The 16,898-nt window shown below is 44.9% G+C and overlaps 4 non-coding genes across 4 annotated transcripts; 2 read left to right on the top strand and 2 right to left on the bottom strand.

The window, feature by feature from the left end:
- Positions 1–552: 552 nt before the first annotated feature.
- TRNAH-GUG (transfer RNA histidin (anticodon GUG)) lies at positions 553–624 on the top strand. Its single transcript has one exon. It is a non-coding gene; the product is annotated as a tRNA-His (tRNA).
- A 4,361-nt stretch (positions 625–4,985) lies between these two features.
- Positions 4,986–5,059, top strand: TRNAN-GUU (transfer RNA asparagine (anticodon GUU)). Its single transcript has one exon. It is a non-coding gene; the product is annotated as a tRNA-Asn (tRNA).
- Positions 5,060–14,056: 8,997 nt separating this feature from the next.
- On the bottom strand, positions 14,057–14,129 carry TRNAV-AAC (transfer RNA valine (anticodon AAC)). The gene has a single exon. It is a non-coding gene; the product is annotated as a tRNA-Val (tRNA).
- A 2,493-nt stretch (positions 14,130–16,622) lies between these two features.
- Positions 16,623–16,695, bottom strand: TRNAV-CAC (transfer RNA valine (anticodon CAC)). Its single transcript has one exon. It is a non-coding gene; the product is annotated as a tRNA-Val (tRNA).
- Positions 16,696–16,898: the final 203 nt, after the last annotated feature.

Consider the following 16,898-nt stretch of genomic DNA (forward strand, 5'->3'; position numbering starts at 1 on the left):
GTGGGCAAGCCGGGCATCGGGGGATTCAGAAGGCAGAAGTGCAGCCGAGCGTCCCCGCCGCAGAAGCAGCGCCCCGGAGATGCCCCGGGCCTGAGCCGAGGGGGTCCCAGGGAAGCTGAACGCCGGGTGGTCTCGTAATGGTTCTTTTGTTTCTTTGCTCCGCCTTCACCCGGCCGTCTGTGCCGCCGGCGCTGCCCTCGCTCCTATCGGCCGCGGTCGGTGGGGCAAGAGCTGGAACCAGCGGGTGGGGAAGGTCGGTAAGGGACAAACGCGAAAAGCCAGGAAAGAAGCTGGCGAGGTGGGAACGAAGACAACCCGACTTCCCAGAAAAAGCGTGCCAGATCTGGGGAGGTGAGAATTGGTTTTCGGTTTGGTTTCGTTTTCTCATCCTGCATCAGGATTGAGAGGAAGAGAGGGAAAACCAGGGATTGGAGATGAAAGGGAGAAAAAGAATACCTACAGTTCCCAAGAATAAAGCAGCGTAATGATTGGAATCATTTTAAGTCAAATAACACAGATCAAAGCTCATTGTTATAGCTTTGAGTGTGGCGCGCCGTGATCGTATAGTGGTTAGTACTCTGCGTTGTGGCCGCAGCAACCTCGGTTCGAATCCGAGTCACGGCATTAGAGTTACACTTGGCGTCTGTTTCCCTTTTTTTCTAAAACCCGGTAATGGTCTACAGTGGGTTCTCTGCAATGTGACCAATTCTATCCAAAAAGGAAATTATCAAGATGTGTAATCACAGAACAAGATGCACAAATGAACAGCTATTTGATGTGAAATAATTACCAGGATCAAGATGTAGAAAATTTTTATTAGCCAAGTATGGATGATACATTGTGATACATGGATGAGGCCCTTCAATACATTTTCCAGGTAATGCCTATCCATCCCCTGCTACTCTAAGCTATTCTGATGGCCACTCCACAGTTTAAGCTTGTCCTTTCTTCAAACTCACCTAAGTGAATATACACATTTTACTATCTAGGGATCATCAAGCAGCAATTCTGAAGTTGAGTTTCCCAGTAGTAAGGAAATCATAGAGTTCAGCACCACACGAAGGCAACGGACAAGCCTTTGCCCTGGTTTAAGCCCCTTCAAGATCACGGTATCTCTGCTGCCAGGTACCCCATGAGCCATCATCTTTCTTCAGGGTCACTCTCCTCCCCTTCACCCTTACCAAATCCCTTTCTGCAAAGTAATTCTAGCAAAGATCTCCCAATCTTTCTGCTCCTCCCCACACAGGCAGAGCACACACGCTCACCCTCCAGATTGACTGCCTTTCAGCAGCTCTTCCAGACCCCCACACACCCACAACCGCTGTGCTGTCTTTCACTGCTGCCTCTGCAGGCTTGGTCCACACCCCCCACCCCTCATCTACCACCCCCACTCCCTCGCTCACCTCTTGCCCTACAGTGAACATAACATTTGTCCTAACAGGTCTTCTGAGCAAGTGTCCAAGGGAAAAGGGAAAATGTGCCCACTGCCTGGTAGAGACCACAGGGATTCCAAAGAGCAGCAGCTGGAGAGTCAGGGTATGTATCTGGATCACCCGGAGATGCCCCAGGCCTGAGCATTGATATTCTGGTGTTGATTTTTACAGGAACTGTCTGCTTATGTCACCAATAACAGGTTTTTCCTTGTGGTAATGAGACAAATTGGAAATTCCAATTACTCAGGGAAATGAATGTGAATGAATAGATTGAAAGAGAGTATTGTAAAAATATACTCCACCCTGCTCAACTGACAAGTCGGTGGAGATGACAAAAACCTGGGAGGTCGGCAGCATCTGCTTTTGCTGGGCCAGTCATTGAATGTGAACCAGTGGCCTCTGGGAACAACTCTAACTTGGGTCTCTGTCTACCAGAGATACTTTGTAGGATCCGTCTGCACTGTGGGGATAGATCACAGCACCCCTTTTCCTTTTCCTGGGAAACCTAAGCTGGGATCTTCCTGGATCACAAAGGTAGATATTTTAATGATCAGGAGTTGTAACAAAATATTCGTGATAATTTTACTCATTAGGGCAATAAACATTAACACTATAAGGAGATATCATTACACACCCTCCAGCATGCTGTTGCTGCTGCTACTAAGCCGCTTCAGTCGTGTCCGACTCTGTGTGACCCCATAGACGGCAGCCCACCTGGGATTCTCCAGGCACAAACACTGGAGTGGGTTGCCATTTCCTTCTCCAATGCATGAAAGTAAAAAGTGACAGGAAAGTCTCTCAGTCGTGTCCAACTCTTCGCAACCCCATGGACTGCAGCCTACCAGGCTCCTGTGTCCATGGGATTTTCCAGGCAAGAGTACTGGAGTGGGATGCCATTGCCTTCTCCGCCCTCCAGCATAACTATATTTAAAATAATTTGTATATCAAATGCTGACAAATTTGGAGCAATTGCATCTGTAGTAGTTGGTTTGATATCATTTTGGAAGACTGCTGGCAATTTCTAATAAAGTTAAACTTAATCTTTGATTCCATAACACAGCAATTACAGAACTTCTGTGGATGTACACGTACACAAAAAGTCTGTTATGGAATATTCATCAAAATACTAAAAATATTCATCAAGAACACCAATTAACACCAGAAAATCCTCACCAGAATTATTCCAATAATACCAAAATTAATGTGATATGCATAATAATATGAATATATTTAGTGAACAAAATTTTGCATGAAATAGAAGTTATCAAAAATGTGCATTCATTCATCTGAATTTCAAGAGCAAGCAACAGTACACTATTGCAATACTACTACTACTACTACTAAGTCGCTTCAGTTGTGTCCAACTCTGTGCAACCCCATAGAAGGCAGCCCACCAGGCTCCTCTGTCCATGGGATTTTCCAGGCAAGAGTACTGGAGTGGGGTGCCATTGCCTTTTCCACACTATTGCAATAGACCTCACAATAATAATTAGCAATCTATCTAGTGTAGGGTTGCCTAGAAATGGGGCTCAAATGACTTTCTGGGCTGGTGAGAATTTTCTATAACTTGATCCAGGTGATGACTACATTTGCCCAAATTCAACAAACTGCCTATGAACTAAAGGTGTGTACTTTTTACACTATGTAAAATATAGTTCAATGATTTACTATTTCCATAAAAATCAGTGAATGGTGACTGGAGACAAGTTGTTGTATAGACTGTGAGGACTAGCTTGCATTTATTGTAAAGCCATTAAATACTTGTTTTCCTTTAGTGTAAAAAAAGCCCTCACTGATGGCAGAAATATCTTCACTCTCAGTAAGAGAAAAACAAATACTGTATATGAACACAAATATATGGAATCTAGAAAGATGGTGCTGAGGAGCCTTGAGGGAGGATCAAGAGTGGACATATGTATACCTGTGACTGATTCATGTGGATGTAAAGAAATTTTGTACACAATATTGTAAAGAAATTATCCTTCAATTAAAAATAAATTAAATATGAATTTAAAACCAAAACAGAAAGAAATAGCTTTACCAGAAAAAGCCAGCAATTATCATGTTATTTCGTTAGTGCAAACCATAGACAAGTCTCCTTGAGAGGTGATATTTCAACTTTGGGGATGTGTTCTGCTTAACAGTGCAACAGGTAATTGTCCTAGGTTTTGCTTTGACCAGGAGATTTGTGCGCTTTGGGATTTACTCCTCTTCTCACGGTATATCACTGCAAGGCCAGTGGCAAACTCTGCTCTCCCACCACTGCTAAGGGACATAGCTGGTGCTGGAATTAAAAGCAAACAGTTGGAATAGTACTTAGATGTAAAAAAAGAATGAAATAATGCCAACTGCAGCAACATGAATGGACCTAGAGATTGTCACACTAACTGAAGTAAGCCAAAGACAAATATCATATGATATTGCTTATATGAGGAATCTAAGACACAAACCCAAAAATGACACAAATGAACTTATATACAAAACAGATGGCCCCCGCAGACATGGAAAACATGGTTACTAAAGGGGAAAAGAAGGAGGGATAAATTAAGAGTTTGGGACTAACATATACACATGCTATATATAAAATAGATAACCAACAAGGACCTACTGGATAGCACAGGGAACTATGCTCAATATTTTGTAGTAATGTACAAGGAAAATGAATCTGAAAAAAAAATAGACATATATGTATGCATAACTGAATCACTTTGTTGTACACCTGAAACTAACAGAACATTGTAAATCAACTATTAGTCAACAAAAAAAGAAAAAAGGCAAATGGAAAGACAGGTTATAGACACTACCTTGCTATAGCCTGGATCAGAACCGAGGTTGCTGCCACTACAATGCAGCACTTACGCTATACAAGCACCATGCACCACAGACCTGCATAACTGCAGTCGTAACTGCACAGACAGGTTCCACATAAATGTACCGCACTGTTTTTGCTGCTTTGTTCATGCACACGTACAGAAGTTCGTGCTTTTCCCTGTTTGATGTTTTCTCCGATTCTCCCTCCCTATTCTGCTACTTTATAAGAGTAATTTTTCTCTCTCAGGATCTGGTCCCAATCTCCTCACAGGCTTTCTGGGAGGTCTCTTTGTTTCATTCATGCCTTTTTTTGTTCTGCCTGATTTTTCCCTTTTCCTCTTGGAATCTGATCTCTTTCCCGCTGCGGCCACACGGACGTCACCTACTAAACCGCTGCCCAGCGGCGCAGGTGGTTGAGTAAAGGCGTAGCAAACAAGGAGCCATCACTGAGCCCACCGGACTTCCAGCTTCCCTCGGGCCCCCCTCGGTTCAGGCTCGGGGCGTCTCCCGGCGCTGCGTCTGAGGCGGGAGAGGAGCAAGGCGGGGCGGAGACGCTAGGCTGCGCTTCTGCCTTCGGCATCGCCCGGCTTCCCCACCGGATCCAACGCGCTGAGTGGACTCCATTCCCATGGTTGTCCGAGGCTTGGAGCAGAAGCTACTATCATGTGAGAGACAGGTGGCTCCGCCTAGCTTGGTAGTTAGGCTTGCTTTCGGTGAGAATAGAGAGCAGTGTCCTGTTGTGTCTCTGTGGCGCAATCGGTGAGCGCGTTCGGCTGTTAACCGAAAGGTTGGTGGTTCGAGCCCACCCAGGGACGCCTGTCACTCTTTTAGAATGTAAATAATGAACGATTGTTTCTAGTTCGCGCATCCTCTCCCAAACCCACTACCCAACTGCCCCCTGTGTCTTGTACACACACACACACACACACACACACACACAAGGACTTATGTTCATATATTCCTTCACCCTCTCTGGAGGAAAGCAGGTCACTGGGAATCCTGTAATTCATGAAAGAGTAGGCTTATCTTCTTTACCCTGTAAACTCCTTTTACCAATGAAGTTTTCCCACTGTTGTAGTAGTTTCTATTTACCCCCTTCCATGTACTTTTGCGGTTAGGTTCTATGCTTTTCCTCTGACAGTCATCATTCTTGTACACATGGGGACAGGGTAGAATCCTGGAAGAGTAATTGCTCTATCGCAGCCTTTACATTGGAGAAGGCAATGGCATCCCACTCCAGTACTCTTGCCTGGAGAATCCCAGGGATGGGGGAGCCTGGTGGGCTGCTGTCTATGGGGTCGCACAGAGTCGGACACGACTGAAGTGACTTAGCAGCAGCAGCAGCAGCCTTTACATGGTTTTGTATGTGATTCCTTTTTCTTGTCTTTGTTGACTTATTGGTTATAAATATCTTGTTATTTCAGCAATTGTTTTAGGTGTGATAGCATACATACATCTGTAATTCAGTGTAGTCTGCCTTCGAGGGATGGACACCTCCTCACATTTCTCCTCTGCCTACCCTTATGCTCTTGTTGTCTGGTATTTTACTTTGCATATGTTATGACCCCCAAATTCAAGGTTGTTACTTTTCCTTAAATTGTTCCATATTTTTAAAGAGATTTAATTGATGTATTTTGCCATGCCTATGCCATGTCTCTTTTCTTTCATTTCCTTGGTGTCCATCAGGAATTCCATCTGATGTGAGTTCCCTTCTTGCTGAAGGATTCCTTTAACTTCTCTTGCTGTGTGAATTTTCTGGTAATGAAATCTTTCAGCCTGTGTATGTCTATAAATTTCATCATTCAACTTTTATTTCAGGTTTTTTTTTTTTTTTTTTGGCAGGGATATCCCATGCCCAAGGTAAGAGAAACCCAAGTAAGATGGTAGGTGTTGCAAGAGGGCATCAGAGGGCAGACACACTGAAACCATACTCACAGAAAACTAGTAAATCTAATCACACTAGGACCACAGCCTTCTCTAACTCAATGAAACTAAGCCATGCCCCCAGGAGAACCCAAGACAGGTGGGTCATGGTAGAGAGGTCTGACAGAATGTGGTCCACTGGAGAAGGGAATGGCAAACCACTTCAGTATTCTTGCCTTGAGAACACCATGAACAGTATGAAAAAGCAAAATGATAGGCTACTGAAAGAGGAACTTCCCAGGTCAGTAGGTGCACAATATGCTACTGGAGATCAGTGGAGAAATAACTACAGAAAGAATGAAGGGATGGAGCCAAAGCAAAAACAATACCCAGCTGTGGATGTGACTGGTGATAGAAGCAAGGTCCGATGCTGTAAAGAGCAATATTGCATAGGAACCTGAAATGTCAGGTCCATGAATCAAGGCAAATTGGAAGTGGTCAAACAAGAGATGGCAAGAGTGAACGTCGACATTCTAGGAGTCAGCAAACTAAAATGGACTGGAATGGGTGAATTTAACTCAAATGACCATTATATCTACTACTGCGGGCAGGAATCGCTCAGAAGAAATGGAGTAGCCATCATGGTCAACAAAAGAGTCTGAAATACAGTACTTGGATGCAGTCTCAAAAATGACAGAATGGTCTCTGTTCGTCTCCAAGGCAAACCATTCAATGTCACGGTAATCCAAATCTATGCCCCAACCAGTAACACTGAAGAAGCTGAAGTTGAACAGTTCTATGAAGACCTAAAAGACCTTTTAGAACTAACACCCAAAAAAGATGTCCTTTTCATTATAGGGGACTGGAATGCAAAAGTAGGAAGTCAAGAAACACCTGGAGTAACAGGCAAATTTGGCCTTGGAATCAGGAATGAAGCAGGGCAAAGCCTAATAGAGTTTTGCCAAGAAAATGCACTGGTCATAGCAAACACCCTCTTCCAACAACACAAGAAAAGACTACACATGGATATTACCAGATGGTCAACACTGAAATCAGATTGATTATATTCTTTGCAGCCAAAGATGGAGAAGCTCTATACAGTCAGCAAAAACAAGACAGGGAGCTGACTGTGGCTCAGATCATGAGCTCCTTATTACCAAGTTCAGACTTAAATTGAAGAAAGTAGGGAAAACCACTAGACCATTCAGGTATGACCTAAATCAAATCCCTTATGATTATACAGTGGAAATGAGAAATAGATTTAAGGGCCTAGATCTGATAGATAGAGTGCCTGATGAACTAAGGAATGAAGTTCGTGACATTGTACAGAAGACAGGGATCAAGACCATCTCCATGGAAAAGAAATGCAAAAAAGCAAAATGGCTGTCTGGGGAGGCCTTACAAATAGCTGTGAACAGAAGAGAAGTGAAAAGCAAAGGAGAAAAATCATGATGGTGTCATCACTCATCTAGAGCCTGACATCCTGGAATGTGAAGTCAAGTGGGCCTTAGAAAATCACTACGAACAAAGCTAGTGGAGGTGATGGCATTCCAGTTGAGCTATTTCAAATCCTGAAAGATGATGCTGTCAAAGTGCTGCACTCAATAGGCCAGCAAATTTGGAAAACTCAGCAGTGGCCACAGGCCTGGAAAAGGTCAGTTTTCATTCCAATCCCAAAGAAAGGCAATGCCAAAGAATGCTCAAACTACCGCGCAATTGCACTCGTCTCACATGCTAGTAAAGTAATGCTCAAAATTCTCCAAGCCAGGCTTCAGCAGTACGTGAACCATGAACTTCCAGATGTTCAAGCTGGTTTTAGAAAAGGCAGAGGAACCAGAGATCAATTTTCCAACATCCGCTGGATCATTGAAAAAGCAAGAGAGTTCCAGAAAAACATCTATTTCTGCTTTATTGACTATGCTAAAGCCTTTGACTGTGTGGATCACAATAAACTGTGGAAAATTCTGAGAGAGATCAGAATACCAGACCACCTGACCTGCTTCTTGAGAAATCTGTATGCAGGTCAGGAAGCAACAGTTAGAACTGGACATGGAACAACAGACTGGTTCCAAATAGGAAAAGGAGTACATCAAGGCTGTATATTGTCACCCTGCTTATTTAACTTCTATGCAGAGTACATCATGAGAAACGCTGGACTGAAAGAAACACAAGCTGGAATCAAGATTTCCAGGAGAAATATCAATAACCTCAGATATGCAGATGACACCACCCTTATGGCAGAAATTGAAGAAGAACTAAAAAGCCTCTTGATGAAAGTGAAAGAGGAGAGTGAAAAAGTGGGCTTGAAGCTCAACATTCAGAAAACGAAGATCATGGCATCCGGTCCCATCACTTCTGGGAAATAGATGGGGAAACAGTGGAAACAGTGTCAGACTTTATTTTGGGGGGCTCCAAAATCACTGCAGATGGTGACTACAGCCATGAAATTACAAGACACTTACTCCTTGGAAGAAAAGTTATGACCAACCTAGATAGCATATTGAAAAGCAGAGACATTACTTTGCCGACTAAGGTCCGTCTAGTCAAGGCTTTGGTTTTTCCAGTTGTCATGTATGGATGTGAGAGTTGGACTGTGAAGAAAGCTGAGTGCCGAAGAATTGATGCTTTTGAACTGTGGTGTTGGAGAAGACTGTTGAGAGTCCCTTGGACTACAAGGAGATCCAACCAGTCCATTCTGAAGGAGATCAGCCCTGGGATTTCTTTGGAAGGAATGATCCTAAAGCTGAAACTCCAGTACTTTGGCCACCTCATGGGAAGAGTTGACTCACTGGAAAAGACTTTGATGCTGGGAGGGATTGGGGGCAGGAGGAGAAGGGGACAACAGAGGATGAGATGGCTGGATGGCATCACTGACTCGATGGACATGAGTTTGAATGAACTCCAGGAACTGGTAATGGACAGGGAGGCCTGGCGTGCTGAGATTCATGGGGTCGCAAAGAGTTGGACACGACTGAGTGACTGAACTGAACTGAACTGAAGCATAGACTTCCACCCTGACTTTTTCCACTCTCAGTCCTTTGAAAATGTTGATTCACTGATTTCTCACTTCCATTTCTTTTGATGAGAAATCTGACACAAACTTTATTTTTTTTTTTTGTTTTTGGAATGTGCTGTGTCTTTTATGTCTGGCTGCATTGTGCGTGGGTGTGTGTGTGTGTGTGTGTGTTTCATTTTCAGTGGATTAGAACAGTTTAATTATAATGTGGGGCATGGTTTTCTTCCTGTTTCTTGTGGTCACATTTCATTTGGCTCTTTAGATTGGTGGGTTCATAACTTTCATTATGATTGGAGTATTTCCTGTTGTGTTTCCTCAAGGTTTTTTTTCTTCAAAGAATTTCTCCTGAATTTTCAGAGACTCCAACCACTGCTATATAAGTCCTTTTAAAGTCGCTCTACCTTTCAGTGGTGCTATGTTCTTCTTCTTCTTCTTCTTCTTTTTTAATTACTGGCATTTCATTTTGGATGTTTTTAGTTGTTCAAGGCTTAGTATTCCCTGAACTTTTCCTACAATGTCTAATCTGTTGTTGATTCACAGATATTATAATTTTCATCTCTAAAGTTTGCTTTTATGTCATTTTTGTGTTCCACATTTCTAATAAACTTTTTGATCATATGTAACATAGTCATGGTAACTGTTTAAAGTCCTCTCTATTGAGTTTTACATCATGTCAATTCTGGCTCAGTTTTGATTGATTAATTATATTCTTTCTTTTGCATCATATTTTCCTTCCTCTTTGCATGCCTGGCATTTTGTTGTTGTTCTTTGGATGCCAGACAGTGTCAAAATTTCCCTTCTGGCTAGTATTTTGGTATTTCTATGAATTACCTTGAGTTTTGTTTTGGGGTACAGTTAAGTGACTTGTAAACAGTCTGATCTCTTTGGATTTTGCTTTATGATTTTTTTGGTAGGTCATTCAAGGGCTGATTATTCTAGAGCTGTGGTCTTCTCCACGGTTCACGAGTTATATCAGTAGTCTAGTCTGACTGGCAACGGTGTGTACAATCGCCTATCCTAGATGAACTTTAAGCACTGTTCTATGATCGTGTTCAAAATTTCTTTTCTTGGTCTTGGGCATTTCTCCACAAGCCTACTCTTATCAGAACTCTGCTTACTACTTAAGGGAGACTTTTTCATATCTCTGGATTGCTTTCTCATCACTCGACCTTTGTTCTCTGAACCCTGGCTGCCTTGCTTTCCAACAAAACTCAGCTTCCTCTCAACAATCCAAAGAGTTGGTCTCAGATCTCCCTTCTCTTGCCCAACCTGGACACTCTCTGAAAGCATTAACATGGGCCAACGGCTGGACTCACTTTATTTCTCATCTCTCAGAGGCTGCTGTCCCCTTTTGCCTGATTTTCTGTTTCTGGAAACTGATATTATATAATTTCTTTTATTTTTCCTTTGGGACCAAGCAAGAAGGGGAGGGTGAGATCTGATTTCAGGCTGGAGGGTTAATCTGATTTTTTCATTCCACCTTTGTAAGAAGCTGAAGGCATTTTAAGTGTTCTTAGTTTGATTTCAATAGCAGATGTGTCAATTTGTATTCCCATTTTTCCAACTCTATGAAACAGATTTTTTCTTCATATTATTGTCATCACGACAAACATGATATATGTCTATAAGATACTCTAACAAGGGAAGTGGTACCCTCCTGATTCAACTAAGCTAGAGGTACAACAAAAGTCCAAGTGGACATCACCCTGTTGCATATGTTCATCAGCTAAACTTCCAAGATGTTTCTAGAAAGCCTTCCAATAACTCTAATTAGTTCTGGTGGTGACCTACTTATTCAAGTCCAGAGAAGACTGACCAGAATGACTCCGAATTGCTTCACACTAAATTTATTGGTAGGAGGGGGAAAACATTAGTCTCGGACATTTATTCTTCCCTTTTCTTCATGAATGTATTTTTGCCATCTGGATATGCACATTTAATAAATGGCTGATCTCTTATTTAAGGCTACCTTAACATGCCAATCACTGTCTCTATATGGTTCCTTGACAGTGTTTGGCTGTTTCTGCAAAAATTATCCCATTTGAGACAGTTGTTGGGACCAATAGGACTCTGCACTGACAATCCATCTTGTGCAGACCTGGTACCAAGAGTTATTAGTTGACCTTCCCTGAGTTCTTCTGTTGAATCTCATGAGCACTCATGAGCTCTTAGGGTCTCACAAAGTAAACCTAACTCTTGGAGATTCTGTCTGCTCTCTCAGTGTGTGTCTTTGTCTGTCTATCATTCTCTGTCCCTCGTACTCTAGGTCTCCCCAAATCTACCTAATTTCTTCTCCTTTTCATCTTTCCTTTCACCATTGCACTAGATTGCTTTTAACCACTGAGCACTACTCAGGCAATTATTAGATGCCAGGCCCTGCTGTGGGGGGAGGGGGAGAGAAATGCTGCATTTTGAGCCAACTCAAGGTCTCTGCCCTGGTGAGTCCACATCTGGAGGATCAAAAAGGGACAGTATAGTGGGAGCAGAACTGGTTCCTGGCAGTGCGTTTTTTCTAGGCTAATCTGCTCATCTTGGCCTAGGGTTCTAGCAGTGATGGAGATAAGAGAAGCACAATGAAGATGATAACAGGAAGATGGATGACTTCACATTTAGAAGGCAGGAAACCAAGAACCAAAAGCTTTTTTTTTTTTTTTAAGTATTATTACATAAACAAGCACTTTAAGGAAACAGCAGGCTTTCACTGACAGCATCCCACTTCCTGGAGCAGACATTCCATGTGTTCCACAATTCTTACAGTGATATTGATGGACACAGTCACTAACCTCCTTATAAAAGGTACCTGAGCCTCCTCTTAACCCATTCACATATGGCCATTCTATAATCTAGAAACATAGGAGGCAGCGTTAAAATAAAACAGCATTTCTCATTTCTATCTCAGTTATATATTATGCAGGCAAAGATCACACATCAATCAATTTAATATCAGTCAAAGACTTCAAAGATAAAATAGACCTTAACATCAAAAGTTGATCTGACATATAATAGAGAAATGCATATTGGAATCATACAGTAAATGAGACCCCAAATTGTAAGTAGAATAATTAAGTGACTATGATTTCCAGAATTATAATACCAATCTCCATTTAGCATATATGGTAAGCTTAATTTACTGGAACACATAATTTTAAATTTTATAAATGTAAATATTTATTGGATTAAAAAATTTTTGATGAACAAGTAAAACCAGTATAGAAAATTTAGGCAGTACAGTGTTATTAGAATTTTGAAGAGAAAATACACCCAAGACTTGTGCAAACTAGAATACTATGCTACCAATATTTTCCATATTATTACAATATTTGGAAAACATAGTTTTTAGACCTAAATTACTAAACTGGTGTGATGTATACAAGGAGTCTTCTCTAGAAGTACAACATTTTCTGTATGATCACATATCAATTATCATAATTTTCTATAGTGTTCAAATGTTTGAGATTTATCCTTATTATCAACTTGAATTATTATACTAGCACACTAGGCACATACTTGTAGAAGGCAATGGCATCCCATTCCAGTACTCTTGCCTGGAAAATCCCATGGACGGAGGAGCCTGGTGGTCCATGGGGTCGCTAAAAGTCGGACACGACTGAGCAACTTCACTTTCACTTTTCATTTTCTTGCATTGGAGAAGGAAATGGCAACCCACTCCAGTGTTCTTGCCTGGAGAATCCCAGGGACGGGAGAGCCTGGTGTGCTGCCGTCTATGGGGTCACACAGAGTCGGACACCACTGAAGTAACTTAGCAGCAGTAGCAGCAGAAGGCACATACTAATTTGTTCCTATGATAAAGTGAAACTAAACTTTTTTTTTTCTTCAGAGTTACATTTCAGTGAGAAATGTCAACAAAAAACTCCTTGGATGTTATCCACTGGAATTCTCAACCTAGAAGCTGTATCAGTACCTTATTTTGGGGAGGGACAGAGTGGAATGAACACAGACACAGTGGAATCAATACAAACTACAAATCAGAATGCCAGGAAAAAGGAATCCAACCCATTCTGTGGTGGTGAAAACCCCAAATCTTAGCCACTAGACCACCAGGGAATCTCACAAAGTGTCCTATTGAGCGTCTCCACATAAAAACTAAAGTAAATATTATATTCCATAGATGCTGAGAGCAGGAAAGGGGGCGAGTCCCAGCTGCCCAGGGCTGAATAAAGCTGTGCAAGTCTCCCAGCTTGTGCCCGGCTGTTCATTACCCTTCCCCTCTCCTCTCTTGGGCCATAATTTGGGCTCTGGGGCCAGGCTGAAAGGTGACAGGCTGGGTTCCATCCTGGTCTAGCTTTAGCGCTGTGTGCATCAGAGCTCTCTTTCTGAACCTCTGCTGTCCTTATGAGTCAGGTGCTGACTGGCTTTCAGGGGGTGATGGGTGGATCGCTCTACTTCCTGATCTCTAACCTGGCTCAGATGCCTCTCCTGCTAACGGCACGTGTATGGGCACCTTTTCATGCTCATGGGACAGCTCAGCTGAGTGGAGTTCTTTTCTACCCATCTTTGGCTCCAGCCCCCGGTGAAGAGTCAGTTCGGTTTCTATTGTTCTTTCATGCAAACCAAGTGTGCTGAGGTGGGAAAAAGCCAAGTGTGCTTCAGACAGATGAACTTCTTGGTTTTCAGAGCCATAATGTGTGTCAGGGTGTAGAGGAAATGTAGACGCCAGAGGAGCTGAGGGGATTTCCGGAGGTAAAGGTTTTGTTCTGTGCCCTCCTTGGCGTAACTGGTTGTGCCCTGGTGTCCACAGAGACTCAGACAAAGGAGGCTTGGTTTGTAGTGTGGAGCAGGCTTTCAGGCTGTCACGGAACTCCTGTTTCTTGGGGATGGAAAATGCAGCTGCGTTCGAGGTCTCTCATTTCACGCCGCTGGCCTCTTTTTTGTGTTTAAAATGTAAATCTAAAACTCCGGGAAAAAGTAAGGTTGTTTCCGCCCGGTTTCGAACCGGGGACCTTTCGCGTGTTAGGCGAACGTGATAACCACTACACTACGGAAACCAGATGGATACATGCTTCTAATGACATACCCAAGAATTGTATGTCTGACCACAATGGCCATCAGAAATTTTCGAAGGAAGGGGATCCTGGAAGCACAGGCTATCCCTTAGATAAGGAGACTGTGGCTTCTGAAAGGCCTTGGTTTAGGGCTCCTCGCTTCTCCTGGAGCGAGATCCCCGGGGATCCCCGACAGTTTAACCTCGGATCCTGCAACTAGAGTACAGCTATGCACCGGAAAGCAGGGGTCGCCCTCGCTGACTCCCCAGTTCCCAGAAGCCGCAGGAGCCTGGGGCTTTAGGTGCCTCTCAGACCCAGACCACCCCGACGCCCAGCAGCAAGGACACAGCCCCTTACGGGCTGCAGACCCTCGCCTCGGTGGCCTTTTTCACGGCGCCGGCGGTCGGTGGGCTCGGCTCTCGGAAATGATCCATGCTTTAAAGCCACCCGGGAACCCGAGGACCCGCCCTCGCCTCTGTTCCGATGCGCCTGACCCGCGCGCTCTTTCCTCGCAGCCCTTTCGCAGCCTCGCTTCTCCAGCGTCGTCCCTGGGAAAGGGGATTCCTCAGATTCCTGCCTCTGTGGCTTATTCTAGTCGTCAGGTTCAAGTCCAAGACTTTGGCCACACTTTGACGTTTTAGCAGGAAGCGCAGCAAAGGCTGACGGCTCAGGTCTTTTGTCTGTTTGGAAATACCGGAACATGAACGCGAGTCGGCCCTCCCAGCCTGTACTGAGTTTGCAGATCAGGGCCTGCATAAGGCCGCGGAGGAGACAGGCTCGGTCCACACAGCTCTCATGGTGATTCATCCCTCCCTTATTGTGCTTGAGATTCTGCTTGACGGAGAGCTTTGTTTTACCTTTTACAATGTTTGAAACGCCTTTTGTTTGCCTCTCCAACAGGTCTTGGAGCTCGAATTTTAACCTAGGAGGAGAGATAAAGGCAATTTTCCCGGAAAACAGTTTTCGGAGTGGGGGTGGTTCGTGTTCACCTCACAGCAGGCAGAGTTTCTTTTTGCTGAAAGACTTTAATGCAAAGTTGTCTGTCTGTCTCTGGTTTCCTTTAGAAGGGTAACAAGTTTGGAGGTGCATGTGCCGTTTTCTCCGGCAGTGTTTTCTCCTTTTCTTAGTGCGGTGGTCACCGCGTTTTCTTCTGGTCAGGGGCTCCTACTCCGGGGAGGGCGCGGGCCGCGTGCGCACCGGCCCCCAGGCCGCGGGGCTCCGCCTGGTTCCGCGTGGACTCCGAGTGCGGTCGAGGGTGCGACCGCGCGGCAGCACCCTCACCAGCGCTGGAGTCTGAGTCCCCAAAGAGGCGGACTTCAAAACACCTTTAGATCAGGACAGTTCATGAGCTTTCCCCTGTTTTTCCTCCCCTGCAGGTCCTAGTTTTCACCTTCCACGTCCAGCCAGCGGAACGGATTCACCAACTTTCTGTCGCTTCCGGTGGCGCTGCCATCTCACGTTGACTGGACCAGGGGGCGGTGGTGGTTTCCCGGACGGGGCGGAGGGACAACAGACACCCGAGGGACCACAGACATACGGCTTCCTGTAGCCGCAAGGGAAGGCGCGGGGCTCCTGAGCCCGCGACGGGAGCGCGCTGAAGGGACCCGGCCCTGCCCCTGTCCATGAGGCTGGGCCCAGAAGAGGGAAGCGCCCCAGCACGGGCACCAACTAGCGCCCAACGCCCCCACCATCCTCATCCGAGCTTCAGGGTGAGGGAGCCGAGCGTTCCACTGATTTCCCGCCTTTATCAGGAAAGTCGTTTACACAAATACAGAGTCTAGAGCAAGAATGCCTGTGTCGACCAAAGTCCACATGGACCGAGAAGCAAACACGAAGTCCTAACTGGATGTGGGGTCTGAGGAAGGCCCTGCATCAGAGACTACTCTTGGTCTGAGCGCGAGGAAGTTTGCGTCATCCAAGGTGCGGACACGGCAGGCGCGGCAGATCATTGGGTAAGACCTGGAATTCAGGGTTGGTGAGAGGTAAGCCCTGCTTCTGAACATGTTTCCTTGTCAAGCAGGGGCTACTTGGCTCTCAGTGGGTGATGAGTGGGTCCATCTACTTCCTGATATCTGACCTATTTCCGATGAACTTCTTGGCCTCTCCTGATAATGGCAGGAGGACCGGTTGTGCTGGGGTGAGGGAAAGCTCAGTGTCTTCATAAGGAATGAATTTCTTGGTTTCCAGAGACATGTAGGTGTCAGCGGTAGAGACTATTTAGGCCCCAGATGGGAAGGTGTGGGGATTTCAGAAGGTAAAGGTGTCCTGCAGTCACTCTTGTCCTGTGCCCTCCTTGGATTTACAGACTGTGGCTTGGTCTACATTGTGACTCAGAGCAGAGAAACCAGGGCTGGTTCTAGGGCCGATGGGGCTTTCAGGTGGCAAGGAACTCCTCCCATGTTTCTTGGGCCAAGGAAAATTCAGGAGAACCCACTACTGCCTGCCACACCTTGTGCTTCTTGAATGGGAATGTGAATCTCAGGAAAACAGCAAGTCTGTTCCTGCCCGGTTTCGAACCGGGGACCTTTCACGTGTGAGGCGAACGTGATAACCACTACACTACAGAAACGAGGTCCGTGCCGCAGCTTGACTGTGTCCACCGAAACCTCAGGTCCTACCGGCACTCTCTTGGTCACCAGTCTTTCAAATTGAATGAACCTGGAACCACCAGTCTCAGGCGAGGAGACTGCGGCTCCCAAGAGCCCCTGCTTTAGGGCTCCTTCCCTCCCCCAAAACCGGGCCCCTCGGGCACCCCAAAGTCTGGCTTCCGGA

The sequence above is a fragment of the Ovis canadensis genome, chromosome 1 (assembly GCF_042477335.2).
Source record: "Ovis canadensis isolate MfBH-ARS-UI-01 breed Bighorn chromosome 1, ARS-UI_OviCan_v2, whole genome shotgun sequence".
NCBI lineage: Eukaryota > Metazoa > Chordata > Mammalia > Artiodactyla > Bovidae > Ovis > Ovis canadensis.